Source organism: Mirounga angustirostris, unplaced genomic scaffold (assembly GCF_029215605.1).
Source record: "Mirounga angustirostris isolate CCGP_5_RB_7025 unplaced genomic scaffold, mMirAng1.0.hap1 SCAF_14, whole genome shotgun sequence".
In the NCBI taxonomy this organism is placed as follows: Eukaryota; Metazoa; Chordata; class Mammalia; order Carnivora; family Phocidae; genus Mirounga; species Mirounga angustirostris.
The window spans coordinates 56,844,367-56,861,901 of NW_026991722.1; the positions used below are offsets into that span (position 1 = coordinate 56,844,367).

At 39.2% G+C, this 17,535-nt stretch overlaps 1 protein-coding gene and 1 pseudogene across 2 annotated transcripts in view; both read left to right on the forward strand.

The window, feature by feature from the left end:
* The window catches only part of PTPRM (protein tyrosine phosphatase receptor type M), an 810,901-nt gene that overhangs the window by 113,645 nt on the left and 679,721 nt on the right, over positions 1-17,535 (forward strand). The gene's annotated exons all lie outside the window — the stretch shown is intronic.
* LOC123853354 (U2 spliceosomal RNA) lies at positions 7,462-7,574 on the forward strand (annotated as a pseudogene).

Below are 17,535 nucleotides of genomic sequence, written 5' to 3' on the forward strand. Positions count from 1 at the left end.
CTGTGAAATGAGGATGTGCTCTCTCCTGCTAGGACTGCTCTGCACATCAAGTGAAGACTGCTTGTAACATCATGGCCCTGAATTGTCACTCATTCATTGTGGCTGTCCTGTCCCTTCCTTTTGCCCCTTCCGTGACAGAGGATCTTACTGGGCATGGGAGGTTGGCAAAGGAACTTGGAGAGTAATTGCCCATAGACACTTTCTTTTCCATGGGAAGACACCTAGAAGCTCTGATATGAGAAGTAATTTTAGCTGACCAAGAGTTTCTTTCAGCATGTACATATATATATTTATTTTTTTGAGTTGGGGGGGAGCACATGAGCGAGGGTAGGGATGGAGAGAGAGGGAGAGAGAATCTGAAGCAGACTCCCAGAATCCCTGCTGAGCACAGAGCCCAATGCAGGGCTGAATCCCGACCCTGGGATCATGACCTGAGTCAAAATCAAGGTTGGACACTCAACCAACAGAACCACCCAGGTACCCCTAACCCCCCACCCCCTTTTTTTTTTGAGAGAGAGAGCAGGGGCAGGGGGCAGAGGTAGAGGGAGCCAGAGAGGGAAAATCTTAGCCCCAAGGGCTCAATCTCATGACCCTGAGATCATGACCTGAGACAAAATCAAGAGTCAGTCACTTAAATGACTGAGCCACCCAGGCACCCCAAGAGTTTCCTGATCAAGGGACATATTCGCTTTCTGCTGTTGTGTGACATGTTGCCACAGATGTAGCAGATTAAGACAATATGCATTGAGTAGCTCCCAGTTCTGTAAGTCAGAAGGCTGGGCTGGCTTTGTATACTCAGGGTACCACAAGGCCAAGATCAAGGTGTCCCCTGGTTGAGTGCTTATCTGTAGGCTCTGGGGAAGAATTCACTTCCATGTTCATTGCTGGTGGAACCCAGTTGCTTGTGGCTCTGGTCTGAGGACCACATCTCCTTGCTGATGTTCAGTAGGAGGTGGTTCTCAGCTTGTCAAAAGCTATTTGCATCCTTCTCATGGCCCCTCCATCTTCAGGGCCAGCAAGGGTTCATGCAGTCAAATCTTTCTGACTTCCTCCTTTCGTGCTACCAGCCTGAGAAAGCTCTCCACTTTTGAGAGCTTAAGAGATTAGATCAGCCCCTGAGGTTAGAATGTCTGACTCTTTTTTTTTTTTTTTAAAGATTTTATTTATTTATTTGAGACTGAGAGAATGAGAGAGACAGCACATGAGAGGGGGGAGAGTCAGAGGGAGAAGCAGGCTCCCCGCCGAGCAGGGAGCCTGATGCGGGACTCGATCCCGGGACTCCAGGATCATGACCTGAGCCGAAGGCAGTCGCTGAACCAACTGAGCCATCCAGGCACCCTAGAATGTCTCACTCTTAAGGTCCACTTTGCCATATAACAGCATGGCATAATGTTATCATAATCAGAAGTATGCATATGATGATAAGCATAATAATGAAAAAATCATAGGAGTGATATGTCATCCTATTCAGTTCTAAAAGGTGTGGTATCTAGGGGTGGGTGTGGGTTCATTTTTAGAAATCCACCCACCACAAAGAATATCTCAGAATGCCTCCAAGCACTCCGAGCTCTGTCTGAACCCTGCTGGAATAAGCACTAACCTATGTGGCCCAGCAAACATCTTATTTCAGTCAGGATGGCTAATTTCATTTGATTTTAAGAAGTTTGTGGGCAGAATTTTCAGCTCAAGTATGATCATTATATCTTGATGCCTCAAAGGGTGTTAGAGATTCCTAAAGATGATAGTGAACATATTAGAAGAGGAGAGAGTATTGTTCAGGTATTTCTAAACTCTTTATATGCAGACTTCCAATGTGTGTTATAGGTGAGACAGAGATGTATTATGGGTCAGTTCACTGCTCATTTTATTGCGGGAATGAGTCTGTGGTACTGGATCACTTGGGGTTTCTACAAATATAATTGAGATTATAGGTCATAAATTAGAAGGTCCATTATATAAACGGGCAAATGTAACATTACCATGTTGATCAGTTACCAAGTCCTAGGGTGATATGGCAACAGCCAAACCCTTAGAAGCAGTTCTCCTAAGGCTTTGATATTTTTGAGTTTACCTCCTAAGGCCTCCTCAAGGGCCACCAAGCAAGGTCAGGCAATAATTCATCTCTTGGAGGAACATCTGATGGCTAAAATCAAGTCAGTGTCCATTACTGTATCATAGAGATAATCTCACAAAAGGGCACCTGTATCAGTTAGAATTCTTTGGTTGCAAGCAATAAAATTGGACCACAGTTAATTTAAAGCAGAAAGGGAATTTATCGTAAGGACCTCAGGAAGCTCACAGAATCCAGTGGCAGGCCAGAAAACTGGACTCAGGATAGTGACTGTCAGAAGCGATCCAGAGGAGTTTTAGGGAACAAGATTTATTACCTAACTACTGCCTTGTCTTTTCAGGGCATGTTGCAGGCAACAGGATGGGATCCTTTTCTCTCTTTAGGCACCACACTAATCAAGACTCAAAACACTGAAGAGAATGTTTCATGGATCTTTCTCCAGAAAGGCAGGGACTCCAAGTCTGCACCCACTGATGGAGGGGTACATACCCTGAAGGAACTCAGGGTGTGGTTACCAGGCACAGAGGGAGTAGATGCTGGGGAAAAACCCTAAGACAAAAAGCCGACCCTTGCTCTGAAATCTTTTTGCTTAAAATGCTTTCTCAAAAACTATTCTAAAACAATGTGTGGTGATTAAAAAAACACACTTCTGCCTTAAACAAGAGTCTTTTATTGCTACACAATTGCTGTCTCAAATCATAGAAACCCAAAAGCACCCAAAAGCTAATGTTAAATTAGAATATTTCAGGCATATTCCCTTATTTGCATAATATCAGTGAAATCCTTTGACTAGGTGAATAAGAAGGGGCCTTTTAGCATATGACAATGAATACCTGTGGCAAAAAAAAGAAAAAAGATCTGCAAGCAAATAACACAGGAGCAAAAAGCATTGTTTGTTGTCCTGGAGTCATGTTAGCTGATTATTTATTTGTAAAATGAATACAAACTACAAAAATAATCCCCATTCTATTTGTTGCCTGCTAATAGCTTTTAAAATGAACAACATTTGTGTCTAACATAAAAAACCCTCTGTATCTGACAATTTATGGGTAAGTGATCATGTTGTAATAGCATTGTATCAAAAGCTGCTTTTCTTTATAAACCCTTATATTTAATCCCTCCAACCAGCCAACAAGCTATGTGCTTCCCAGGGAATTAATTTAAGATTGAAGATAAAAAAAGAGGCCAAAGTTAATGACATCAAAGAGAAAGCTCCTGAAAGAAGTAATAGTTTCAAAAAGATTTTGACTGTTTTATAAAACAAATATAAGCTGCTGTAGAAAGAATTGGTGTAAAATAAGGTTATTGCTTCTGACTTATTCAAAATGATTTTGTTCTAGTTTATAACCTCAACTAATCTCATAATAAATGTTTTAAAGTAAAATTTTAATATGTGCATTGGGAATGCACAAAACTGACCAGTTTCACTATTAGATTGCAAAAAGTATTTTAAATATTGAAAATGTAATTTTGAAAAGAGCAAATCATTACTTTTGATAGCATGGAATTTTTTATACTTGAAGTATGAGATTTCTAAATGGATAAATAGGCAAAAGGGGGTTCATTGGTGAGTTAGAGAAAATCTGAAATTTAATTGCAGTCTGGCAAGGAGATACAATAAATGGCATAAAACCACCAGGGAGAAAAAAATCACTTTTGGTGAATGTTCTCCATTTTCAATAAAAACCTTTCCATGTAATGACTTATACCTATAGTGTAATTGAGGTAACACATTATTTACACATTTAATCTTATTTTGATTTATTCTTAATTTATCTGATATCAGCAGCCTGTTAGATGATAATTTAAAAATCCACTCCTACCGTAATTGCTTTAGGAAACCTTCCTAATGATAATTTTATTCCCTAGGATAATTTAACTTTCCATTTAAAATGCACATCTAAGCACGATAAAGTATGTATTGGCAACAGAATATGTTTATGTTCATGTAGAATGATAATTTCCTTAATGGACAGCAAGCAATACTATGCTTCATATTTTATGGTAATGGAGATGGACTGAAATTGTATTTGACTACATGTACCTTCTATGTTTGTATGGAGCATAAACAAGGTGGGTCACCTTGGTGGCTCAGTCAGTTAAGTGTCTGCCTTCAGCTCAGGTCATGATCCCAGAGCCCTGGGATCAAGTCCTGCATCGGGCTGCCTGCTCAGCGGGGAACCTGCTTCTCCCTCTACCCTCCCCCCCTTTCACTTATGATTGCTCTCTCACTCTCTCTCTCTCAAATAAATAAATAAAATCTTAAAAAAAAAAAAGGAGGTATAAGAGTTTAAAGCATTAAAAAAATTCCCCAGAAGTGTGTTTGTGGAAGCAAACTGAGGTTATGACATCATGTTTTGTCAGCCCTCACATACACTCCAGTTAAAGCTGCTTCCCCAGCATGTAGCACTTTTGAAGATGTATGTCTGGTTCTTTCCTGGAAAGATGGGCAGGACTGGTTCTTTCTCAGAAGCTGTGATGCCATATTTCCAGATCTGTGTCCCACACCTGAAAGATACCACCCTCTCCTGTCCTGCTCCTGCAGGGAGCTTTATTCCACAGGGAAGAAATGCTAGAGAAATCTTTGAATGCACCCTCACTAGAAGAATAGAGATGGAATGATGGAGACTCTCCAAAAGAAAGATGGTGCTGGAAATACAGAGATAGTCCTTCCAGAAAAGCTCTGGGGATGCTGTTCCCCCAAGCTTTGGATGCTGTGGACTGTCTTCTGTCAATCATTGAAAGACTGAAGCTTCTAGCTCAGTTCCTGTAAATGTTCAGTACAGGGTATAGGTGTTGGGGAAAAAGAAACCCCAGATGATTGCGTTCAGGAGAATCCCAAGGTTCATGTGTGATGAGACGATAGGAGTCGTAGAAGAAGGTTCAGACAACTTTATGCCTAAGGTGTCAACTGAAGCAGGTGCTTCCAGAAGTCAGGAAGAGAGCCGTCCAGGCACTTCCAAGCCATAAGGATTTGCTGTCAGGTTATCACACTTGCCCTTTGTGCATCTTTCCCTGTGCTTTTTACTTTTGTGGGAGCACCAGGGCAGGAAACAGTCATTGGAGGGTTAGCTCACAAGAACTGTGACTTTCACAGATGAATTCAGCTGGTGCCAAACCAGAGCCTTCAGGTATGGAGGCCATGAACTAAAATGCCAGATCTCTCCTTCCTTAAGTCTTTGAGCCTCTTAATGGATCCCCCTGTTGATGGGCCCTAACCAGAGGCAGAGACCATGTAGGTTGGCCTTCAGGGCATAGTAAAAGGGTAGAGAAGGTGGGGGTGGATTTGGTAGCTAGTAGGGAATATCGAGCCCAGACTTTATGTAAAAGTTGGAAGTGCACAAATTTACATGCCATTCTGTGTTATATGAATAGTTTAAGGCATGATGAATTATACATGAAGTTTACAGATATTATTTAGTTTATAAAACCTTAATCTTGTGTCTCATTCTTCTGCACATGGCTAGGTAATCAGAGGGATTCATCACCCAATGTTGTTCCTGACACTTCAAAGCACTTCTGGAGGTGTAGTATACTGAACACACAGAATCTAGACAGGGGGGTAGAAGTCTATCGGTACTCTCTTCTGTAGGAAGAGGAGTGGTTACTTACCTTACCATGGAGACACTGAACTATGGTAACTTTTCATCATCCCTTTTTGGCATTATATTTTTAAAAGATAGGAAGTTACTAGAAGTTGTGCCATAAGAGGCATTAAAATGAAAAAGAATCTTGTAAATAAACTAGGACCTTAACATGGACCTTTGAATGGAGAACTGAAGCCTTTGAGATGGAGACAGAGATATATAAACCCCAGAACTCAAGATGATGCTACCTCTCCTCTTTGTGTGTGTTGACCTGGCTTCTCTACTTCATATACTGTTCATATATAGAATTTTTGTTGCCTCTGGTATTCATAGCACACTGCTAACTCAGAATTTTCATCTATTACTCAGTAGAATATTGTAGATTACTCCAAATTTCAGAGATGCTGCAGAGAACTATTTATAATTTGAGAAACAAGATATGAAGTGTGCCCCACACAGCACAAGGGAAAAATGTTCTTAAGAAAATTACTTAACTATTTCAAGAAAACAACTCAGGACATGATAGAATGGTATTAAGTTCTAAAAGAACATTTTTTGTCATTTGTAATAACTCCTGAATAATAAAATTTTATATGTGTCTTTTAAATATGCAATAATAAAAATATCACCCTTAGAATATGTTACAAAGGTAATGAAGCTAGTGAGGAATCACATAGGAAAGTCTTGTACTTCATGTGGAGTGAATCCAACAAATACTGATACCAAGCAGATATGATAAATACAGTTACTGTTTTAGGAATAAAGAAGACTGTTGGAGAAGAACAAACCCCTATATGTCACCTTTATCCTAAAAAGAAAATGTTATAAAATATGCTTTTAATTTAACTCACATATAATTTGTGTGCTGAATCTGATATTGGAGCTAAGTAGAAAAATTTTAAAACAGAAAGTATATACTGTTTAATGTCGTAAATCTTGGTAATCTGAAGATGAAGTTATTGTTGCATTGCATTAATTTTTGTTAATTGTAGGTAAAGGTTAGTGGAGTGTGTACAACATCTGAGATCTGTTAATCCTCTTCCTTTGCTGAAAAGGGATGTAAAATATATTATAGTACACAAACTTGTGCCATACATGTTGGATAAGTTGGTAAATAATTGTTTTAAAAAATGTGTGTGTGTGTGTGTGTTTTACCACAGTGAGGCAGATGTGGTTTCCTTGGAGGATTTTTTGACTTTCATCATAAATCCAAGCAAGTGCAGTAATAGTATTTGTACTTTCACTACTTTCTTTACAATTCCACTTGTATCAGAATTTTTTTGATAACTCTAAACATGCAGACATTGAAGGAGTCATATATTATGTTGATCTCATTTTACTCCCCTTGGGAGGTCCATGTGAATGGAGATCGCATATTAAGTGCACCGAGGGTCATGATCATCTAATTCATATACTGCAGATGGTGAATGGGAGAAAAATTTCTGGAGAAAAATATAAAACACTGAAACTCTCTTTTTAAATTTTTCATGCTGTTGTCTTTTTTTAAAATATAATTGACATACACTGTCCTGTTAACTTTCAGGTATACATCAGAGTGATTTGATGTTTTTATACATTATGAAATGGTCCCCCAAATAAGTCTAGTTATCATCTATCACCATACAAAGTCATTACAATATTATTGACTATATTTCCCATGCTGTACATTACATCCCTGTGACTTACTTATTTTGTGACTGGAAGTTTGTACTTCTTAATCCCCTTCACCTGTTTTGCCCACTCCCAAACCCCTACCCACTCTGGTAACCAATAGTTTGTGTCCTATATCTATGAGTCCGTTTCATCGCTTCTCGGCCTTTTGGCTAAGATCAAGTGTAGTATCTGTTCTTACCAGTTTAATATGAGTCCGTTTCTATTTAGTTTATTTTTGTTTTGCTTTTTAGATTGCACATATAAGTGAAATCATATGATACTTACTTTTTCTGACTTATTTCACTTAGCATAATATCCCCTAGGTCCAACCTAGAGGCAATATGGCAATATTTCATTCTTTTTTATGACTGAGTAGTATTCTACTGTATGTATATGTATATACATATATGCTGTATCCTCTTTATCCTTTCTTCTATTGATGGACACTTAGGTTGCTTCTATATCTTGGCTATTGTAAATAATGCTGCAGTGGATATAGGGCAGATATATTTCTTCGAATTGATGTTTTTATGTTCCTCAGATAAATACCCAGAATTGGAATTGCTGGCTCATATGGTAGTTCTATTTTAAAATTTTTTGAGGAAACTACATACTGTTTTTCATAGTAGCTATAACAATTTACATTCTCACCCACAGTGTACAAGGATTCCCTTTTTTCCACATCTTTGCTACCACTTGTTATTTCTTATCCTTTTGGTAATAGCCAATCTGATAGGTGTGAGGTGTTATCTTTGTGGTTTTGATTAGCATTTCCCTGATGAGTAGTGATGTTGAGCATCTTTTCATGTGTCTGTTGGCCACCTGTATGCCTTTTTTGGGAAAAAAAAAGTCTATTCGAGTCTTCTGCCCTTTTTTAAATCAAGTTGCTTATTTCTTTGGGTATTTAGTTGTGTAAGTTTTTTATATGCTTTGATATTAACCCCTTATCAGTTGCATGATACGCAAATATCTTCTTCCATTCATTAGGTTGCCTTTTTGTCTTGTCGATAGTTTCTAACACTGTACAAAAGCTGGTGAGTTTGATATAATCCCTTTTGTTGCCCTTGCCTGAGGAAACCGGTCCAAAAAAAAATTGCTAAGATTGATGTCAAAGAGTTTACTGCTTGTGTTTTCTTCTAGTTTTATGGTTTCAGGTCTTATATTCAAGCCTTTAATCCATTTTGAATTTATATTTGTATATGGTGTATGATAGTGGTCCAGTTCTTTTGCATGTAACTGTTGAGTTTTCCTAGCATCATTTATTAAAGGTACCATTCCCCCATCATATATTCTTGCCTCTTTTGTCATAGATTAATTGGCTATATATGCACAGGTTTATTTCTGGGTTCTCTGTTCTCTTCTATTGATCAATGTGTCTGTTTTTGTGCCATTGCCATACTGTTTTGATGACTCTAGCTTTATAGTATAGATTGAAATCAGGGAGCATGATACCTTCTGCCTTGTTCTTCTTTTTCAAGATTGCTTTGGTTATTTGGGGCCTTTTGTGATCCCATACAAATCTTAGTATTCTTTAGTTTAGTTCTGAGAAGAATGCCATTGGTATTTGGATGGGGATCACATTGAATATATGGATTGCTTTGTATAGTATGGACATTTTAATAATACTAATTCTTATCTGAGCATGAAATATCTTTCCATTTATTTGTGTTGTCTTCAATTTCTTTCAAGGATATTATATAGTTTTCAGAGTACAGGTCTTTCACCTCCTTGGTCAAATTTATTCCTAGGTATTTTATTCCTTTTGATGCAATTATAAATGGGATTTTAAAAATTTCTCTGATAGCTCATTATTAGTGTATGGAAACACAACCCATTGCTCTATGTTAATGCTGTGTCCTGTGACTTTACTGGATTTGTTTATTAATTTGAATAGTTTTTTTGGTAGTCTTTAGGATTTTCTTTATGTAGTATCATGACATCTGCAAATAGTGCCATTTTATTTCTTCCTTTCCCATTTGGGTGCCTCTTATTTATTTTTCTTGGTTAATTGCTGTGGCTAGGACTTACAGTACGATACTGAATAAAAATGGTGAGAGTGGACATCCTTGTCTTACTCCTAGTCTTAGAGAAAAAGCTTTCAGCTTTTACCATGGAGCATGATGTTAACTGTCATGCTGTCATCTCCTTTAAGCATAAAATACTACTTGGTAATTCTTAGATAGTGTGAACAAAATATAAAGATCATAGAAACTCTCCTAATTATAGGTAAGTAATTAATGTGGTGTAGATTTTCACTAACTAGGTTTACTTGAATCAGGCTTAAATAAGCCAGTGTGTTATTAATTTAACCTGTGTGTGTGTGTGTGTGTGTGTGTGTATGGTAAGCTTCTGGGAGAACTGATCATTGAGAAATAATAGATTTTAAAAAGAGACTGGCAAATTGAAAGAAAATTGGTATAATTTTTAGAGGGAGAAAAATTGTTTCTCCTATTCATTCCACTGATGGACCCAGCAGGATTGAATTCAGTGGGATTCAGAAAGTACTTACATTTGGCTGTCTCTGCTATTGTTGATCAGACACTGACCAGTTTCCATTTTTTATTCTTACTGTAGTTTTATTTGAATAATTCATAAGCACAAGTTATGAAATGATACAACCCTCAAATGACACAGTCAAATCTATAAGTTAATAATATGCTGAGATATTTTGCAACTGAAGCCACAAGTTAATAATGTCCTGAGATTTTTTAAAGTTTACTTGCTAATAAGTGAATGTATCTTTAATGTTGAATTTTTATTCTGTTCTATTTTTAGATTTAAAATCTAGGTTTTCAAAATTATAAATGCTGTATAATTTAAACTGATTTTGAATCCTTGAAGATACTTTTGTTTTTTTGTTATACTTCGATATAAATTTAACAAGCGTGTAATATTCAGTATATTAAGAATACAAGAGGCTTGATCTGAAACGCCAGACTTCTAGTGTATGAAGCTGAAATTAGTTTCTCAGTTCACATTTAACACTGACTAAACAGTTATTTCTTCAATGCTTATAATCGGCAGGCCATTTTGTTAGGTACTATGAGGAATAATGAATTAGACTGATATTCTGTTCTTATGTAGCTTGCACCCTGGCATGTGAGATGGACTAAGTGTTAAGCTTTTGTAAAGATGCATTCACTCAGGGCGCTTGGGTGGCTCAGTCAGTTAAGTGTCTGCCTTTGGCTCAGGTCATGATCCCAGTGTCCTGGGATCGAGCCCTGCATCTGGAGCCTGCTTCTCCCTCTCCTCTGCCTGTGCTCCCCTTGTTTGTACTCTCTCTCTCTGCAAATAAATAAAATTGTTAAAAAAAAGATACATTCACTCACTGAACACACCTAATGAGGATTTATTAGGTGTAAGCACTGTATTAGACATACAGTAATCATATAAAGGCTCTAAGTGTTGAGAAAATGAGAGATGATGAGGAAGGGTCCCTGGAGACAAAGATGGGTGACCTGAGGTGCACTCATCTCTTGGGGACTCTGTGGAGGGTGTGGGTGTGGGAAAGATGCCAAATTCCAGGGTGCACGGACTGTAGTAGCCAACTGGGGGGCAAGATAGCTGGGGTGGGAGGAACACAGAGGACAAGGAAGTTGTAAGGTATGCTTGGGTATGGAATGCCTAACGAAGCCTGGAGAGGTATTCAGAAAGGTTGCTTTGGGTCATGTTTTGGAAGAAAGCAAAGGAAATGTTATGGTAAGGAATTTAGACTTTAAAGGCAATGAGGAGCCACTGGAAGCTTTCGAGCAGTGACTTGATCTGAGTAAGATCAGTCTGAAAACAGACTGGACCAGGGAATTGATGCGTTGAAGAGAAGTTAAACAAGAAGGAGCTGAATAGCATATGTACCTGAGCTCTGGGCGGTGTGACCTCTGACCATGGAAGATTGGACTCCCGGGGCTGGCAGGAGGTCTCCTGCTCAGCCACATTGAGTGCCTGTGCCCACCAGTGCTGCGCCACCCATATCCACATGGCCCTTGGAGCTGCGGGAGCAACCTCCTCCCACCCTACCTATCCCTGTCTTTGAAGCAGCTTTTGGGTTTTTTCCTCACCTGGGAAAACTGCTAGTCTCCTTATACATAGGAAATATTCCACAAACACTTATAAACTCCACATCCTCCCTACTCTGGCTCTACTTCTGACTTCCCATGCCCTTCTCCATTGACTTGATCTTAGATATGAAAATACCCAGGAAGATCTCATCATTTTATAGATTTTTTCTCCGGGCAGGTCTTCCAGAGTTATTTGTCCACCCCTTGGAACCTTGTGATTTCCTGGGTTGTAACCATGCCTCACCCAACTGGATGTTATGGAGTTCGTTTATATTAACTTATGTTTCGGGCTGCCTGACAGCACAGGAATGCCACCATCAGCAGTATGACCATCGTTTGCAGACTGCAAAGCCTTTTCTCGTAAATTATCCCCTTTGATTCTTCCCACACCCTACCTCTGGGGCAGGTGACACTACTGAGCTTAGCTGCGAGTTGACATAGCTGCCGTGAGAGACAGTGACATGCCTGAGGTCTCACAGTTAAGTGATGGGGTGGCAGTTTTTGTACAAAGTGCAAGAACCTGAGAGGTCATGGCAGAACTTCTGGAGCAGGAATGATGAAATACAAGCACACTTTTATTGCATTTGTAAGCACCAGGCTTTTGTGGAAGCACATGGTTTATGTGATCACCTCAGCTTCACAACAGTCCATACTATAGAGATAAGGAAACAATTTACCCTAGGGAAAAAGGTATCAGACCCTAGGCCTTCCTACAGCGTAGCCAACAATTTCGGCACATAGTGTGTGCCTTGCCGCATGCTCGGGAACACAAGCTGCTGTGGGTTGTTTCTTGGTAGTGGCGGGGAGCAGAGGGGCCTGGCACAGACCAGTAGCCCTGTTGTGTACTATTCCTACAGGAGGGAGTCCAGGGAGCAGTACACACGTGAACTTGAAATTTAACCATGATCTCCTGAAAACTTTACAGACAGATGTCAGAAAAGAAGCGATCAGCGATGCCTGCTGCATGAATCTACTCTCCTTGTCAGTTGACATCCCTGGCTTTATTCTTATTTATTACACTCATTAAAGTTGTAATTAGTAGCAAGTCCCTTTTAATTTTTTAAAAATAATTTTCTTAGTTCACATCAGTGCTTTATACTCAGTCAGTGTTTTTACTGAATAATGTGCCTTCCTCAAAAGGGCTTTTTTTACCCTTTACCCATTTACCTTGTAGGTGATAAATCATTATCCTTTATTATCATACCACAAAGAGCCCAATTAAATAATTGTCAAATGGCTCTATTTATATTATCTTTCACATTCAGGTACCTGAGGTGTATATACTGTAGGAAGAGATGACTGTACTGTTTGTCGGTCATGTATTGGCAGAAATCAGAGAAGGAGCCATGTGCCACAGTGGGTACAATCAAGACCTTTTATTAATAGCTATAGAAATTAATGTCATTCAGTAGCAAACCCTGAACTGTGACCGATGAACTCTATGTGACAGAAGCTACTGGAGGCCAGACATCTCTGCTACTGTTCCTCTCTGGAAATGCACATGCAAGTGGACATAGATTCACAGTGGCCTTCGGGTCACACAGGTGGCTCCCAGCGTGGAGCAGAAGGCTGCATTTCTGTAATTAATGTTAGCTCTTTGGAATGGTTTTTGTAGAAAAATCATGTTTGTAGGAAAAAACCTAACCGTGGTTAGGTTCTGAGGCTAGCTCCAAAACTCATTATTTAACCACTATGTTTTCTTCCATTGTTCTGCCTTATATATTATTTATATTATTACATTTAGTATCTTATATTACACCTGCTTTTATTTGTCTGTATTGCTTATTGGGCTGAGAGTTCCCTATGAGCAGGGATGGTTTGTCTCAGAAAGCGCTCAGGCCTATTCCTGAAACATATGATTCATTATGAAATTTTTTTTTTTAGTGAATGAAAGTATGACATAGTGTAAGTTCTAGTGAACTACATGTTTTCAAGAGACAAATCTGTTCAGAATTCCAAGTCTGAAAGTCACAAAATACTCCTGGAATAGGTAAATTGAAGATTATCTGCAAATATAGTTCAGTATTTTAAAATTATGGTTAACTAAACTTCATTAATTCTGACTGCCTTGATAACCTCTTCAGGAGAAGCCTAACATTTCTTCAGCTGCACAGTGATATGAAATGAAGGGTTAGTATTGGGGTTTGGGACTGGCCTTCTTCAACTCTGTAATTCTTTTCTAATCCAATGGGAAATTAAATTATGATTATATGTTCTTTGTTTTCTGGAATTTTAATGGAATGTGAATAATGCTATTTGTAATAGATTTCAAAAGCCTTATCCTATGACCCAGAAAGATATTTACCTTTTTTCACTTTGGGATGGATATTTCTTAGATGCTAGATCTGAATTAAATACTTTTAAAAAGATAATTTTTAATATAAATGTTTTGATTGTACAGTTTCGTATTTTTAAGACCTTTACTTCAGCCAGCTTCCATATAGGGGAAAATAGGAAAGTCAGAGTACTTTTATTTTGATTGATTTATTTATTTTTAAAAGATTTTGTTCAGAGAGAGAGAGCATGTGGGAGTGGGGGAAGGGCAGAGAGAGAGAGAGAAGGAGAGAGAGAATCCCTAGAGGACTCTGCACTGAACAGGGAGACCCACACAGGGCTCAAGGCCACAACCCCGAGATCATGACCTGAGCCGAAATCAAGAGTCAGACACTCAACCAACTGAGCCACCCAGTTGCCCTTAGAGTGCTTTTTTTATTTGGAAATATTGGAAGCAAAATTTTTAAATTTTTTGTAGTGAACATATGGGAACAATATGGATATTTTTGAACAGTGCTTTAAATAAGAACTTGAATTGGGTTATGTGTTTATATTTTGAAATTTAAATTTCTGTTAGACTGGATCCCTTTCTGGCTGCAGCCCCTTGAGAAGAGATTGTGTCTTAGTTTTCTTTTTATCCAAAGTGAGTTTCATAGAGCCGGGCACATAATAAGAACTATTGATGTTTATAGAATGAATGAATTATGAAAAATTGACTCAGGCATGTTAAAGTCCACATTACATATTATTTTGCCTTCTCTTTCTGGGAAACTATACCTCATGTAGTTCCAGCCTTATATCAAAATCTATGGTAGTGCTTTTGATCAAGCCTAAGAAGTATTAAATAGCTTCAAAAAGTTAGAGTGTGGATAGCAGAATGTTTTAATGGGAGTAGAAAATGTATTTCTATAATGACATTATTAAGGACCACCAACATTTTCGTTTTGAAACATTATGTGGAAACAGTTGGGTAATTAGAAACTTTTAAGTGATTGGGAAGCCAACCATGATTATCTTTGGGTTTCATGGATGAGTGTCATTAGTCATAAAGCCCCATCTTCCTTATTTTTGCTGGTTAAAACTAAATTATCTTTGGTTTTCTAATCATGCCAGGAGCATGCTATCCCTTTGTCCACCAAAAGACGTGGATTACCTGATGATTGGAGAGAAATGCTGTGATTCTCTAGAAATGACATTATTGTATAGTATACGTGCATGAGAGACTTGGATGGGAGGAGGTGTATTAATCCTTCCTCAATTAACTTTTTAGCGAGAAATCGTGAAAGTTACAGAGGAATAGGAAGAAAAAAGATTTCCTGGAATCAGTTTGCTTATATTTTGGAAGTAGTTTTTTGGGGCATTGAGTTCACACCAGTATCTTATCAAATATACATTGCCCAGAATGAGTATAAATACCGTAGGTGCTCACTCCAAAGATGACTGTGTTGGCAGGCTGACATGGGCTACAGATTAGCTTGCCTTGGCCTTGACATTGCTCCTTTTATTCTTAGGTGAGGGAAACTAGTGATTTCCAAGAATGTGTTTTTATAAATATTTTAATAACTAACAGTGGAGGGGTTAGTACTTGCTGAGCACCCCACCTGCATGATATATTCCAATTCCTACTCCACTTTGGCATCTGCCTCAGTTGTTGGGAATAGCTTGTCCACAGTCCCACAGCTAATATGTGACAGAACTAGGATTGGTAGCCAGGCAGTCTGATCCTAACCTTCCTACTATTTTGTAATGCCCTCCTGTTCTAGAAATATTAAAAGGCTGATGAACAGAAATAAAACAGAAACACCTGCTACATCTGTCCAACATTTAACTTAATCCACTCCTTCTGCCAAAAAATTGTATTGACTCTCTTATCATGTGTGATGCTGTGTGGAAAATATGAAGACAAATCCCCCACAGGCTCATGGTTCAGGGAGAGACTAGGGTATAATAGAGGTCATCTAGAATATCAGTAAAGAACTCTAATTCAAAGTGGAAAATAGGTGCCTTTTAAAGGTATAGGGAGAGAGTAATTGCACCTAAGGAGAATCCAGGAAGGTGTCGCAGAGGAAGTGGCATTTGCACTGGGTTCTGGAAGGCTAGGTGCGCTATCACAGATGCAAACTAGGGCTGTGGGGGGTCAGAGGTGTGCCTAAAGGAGGTGGGACAAGTATGAATAAGTATAGGTAAGGGAGAGATGGGGCTGGTATTTTCAAAAATGGGAAGTGTAATTTGAAGTGTAGTGGGTCATAGCGATTTGGTGATGTCAGGACTTAGAAAGCCGCAGATGTCAAGTCGCTGTTCAGAGGCAGTGAAGTAACACAGAAAACCTTGGGGTTGAGTTGTTTTAGGCGTAACTGTTCTTTGCTGTGCCAGTCTAGTGATCAAGAGTGGCACAAGTGATCACCGAAGCCTGGTAGCTTGCTTCTGGGGGGTCTGGTTTTCCTCAGGCTTGTAATGACTCTTCTGTCCATTTCACTTTCCCTTTCTGTTGTCAGCTTCCCTTAAATTTGAGGACTCACCAGCCCCAGAGCATAGGAAGGGTATGCATTCTAGTCTTAATAAATTCCATATGTCTCATGTTTCTGTAGTCATTTTCCATTCTGTGAAATGTGGTGAGACATTACTGATGGTGGTTAATGACAGTTCTTCCTCATAAAAGAGAATGCTTTGGGAAACACTTTGATTTTGATCAGGTGTGGATAGTTAATAGAAGCAGGCATAGGAAACTCCCTTCCACAATGGTTTGAAGTATAAAGAGAAGGAACAGGATATAAGAACGTATGGTACATGAATGTGAAAAGTTTCAAAGGTCCGAATGTATACATTTGAGATAGTATTTTAAAAATTGAGGGCAAAAAACGGCTTAAAGAAAAAAGAAACAAAGCTTTCTTGAAGGCTTCCTGAGAGGGGCCCTGGGCTAAGTTTTTCCTAGACATTGTCTCATTTAATTCTGACTCTAGTCTTGAGCCGGAAGGGTTGTTGTTATCCCCATTTTGCTAAATGAGAAAACGGAAGGTTCAAGAGTTTGGTGGACTTGACCAATGTGCTGGAAATGCTAACATGTGGCAGGGCGGGGGCTTGAACCCACATCCGCCTTATTCCAGAGGCTAGTGTTGTCTAGCTAACCTCCGCTATAGATGGGGAGTCAGAGCTCATCATGGCAGTGAAATCCCCTAGCAAGACATACAAACTGAAAATGAGTCCGAGGTCCTTCGAGGTATTCTTGATATAGAAAGGTAATTTTTCGGGCGCCTGGGTGGCTCAGTTGGTTAAGCGACTGCCTTCGGCTCAGGTCATGATCCTGGAGTCCCGGGATGGAGTCCCGCATCGGGCTCCCTGTTCAGCAGGGAGTCTGCTTCTCCCTCTGACCCTCCCCCCTCTCATGCTCTATCTCATTCTCTCTCTCAAATAAATAAATAAAATCTTTAAAAAAAAAAAAAGGTGATTTTTCAGTGTCAGATTGGTTTTGAGAATCCTTTGCCCCTTCCGGTTATTGGCTGTGTTTGCGTGAGTGCCGTGGCGCACGTGGCATGGGTCCCCGCAGCTGGTGGAGACAGGCTGCCACACAGTCCTTTGCACTAGGGCTCGATGCATAAGTCAATGGCACTTAATGCACAGAGGGGACGTGCGATGGCTGGTGGGCGGGTATGCTGCTTTGCAGTCACCTCTGAAAGGTTTGAGTGCATTCAGCACTACATGCTATGCAGTAGGTTTACAGCAATTTACTTGATATTTCTGTGCATTATCATGTAATTTTAAGAGTTAAAAATGTCCCTGTCTTTGGCATATAGTTATTTTCTACTTAGTTGGTATTCCTTGCTTGGATTTCATCTACCTTAAGGGGCTTTCCTATAGACTTAGCTACTCCTGCTCTGTCGGCTTCTGGAGAGTGGTG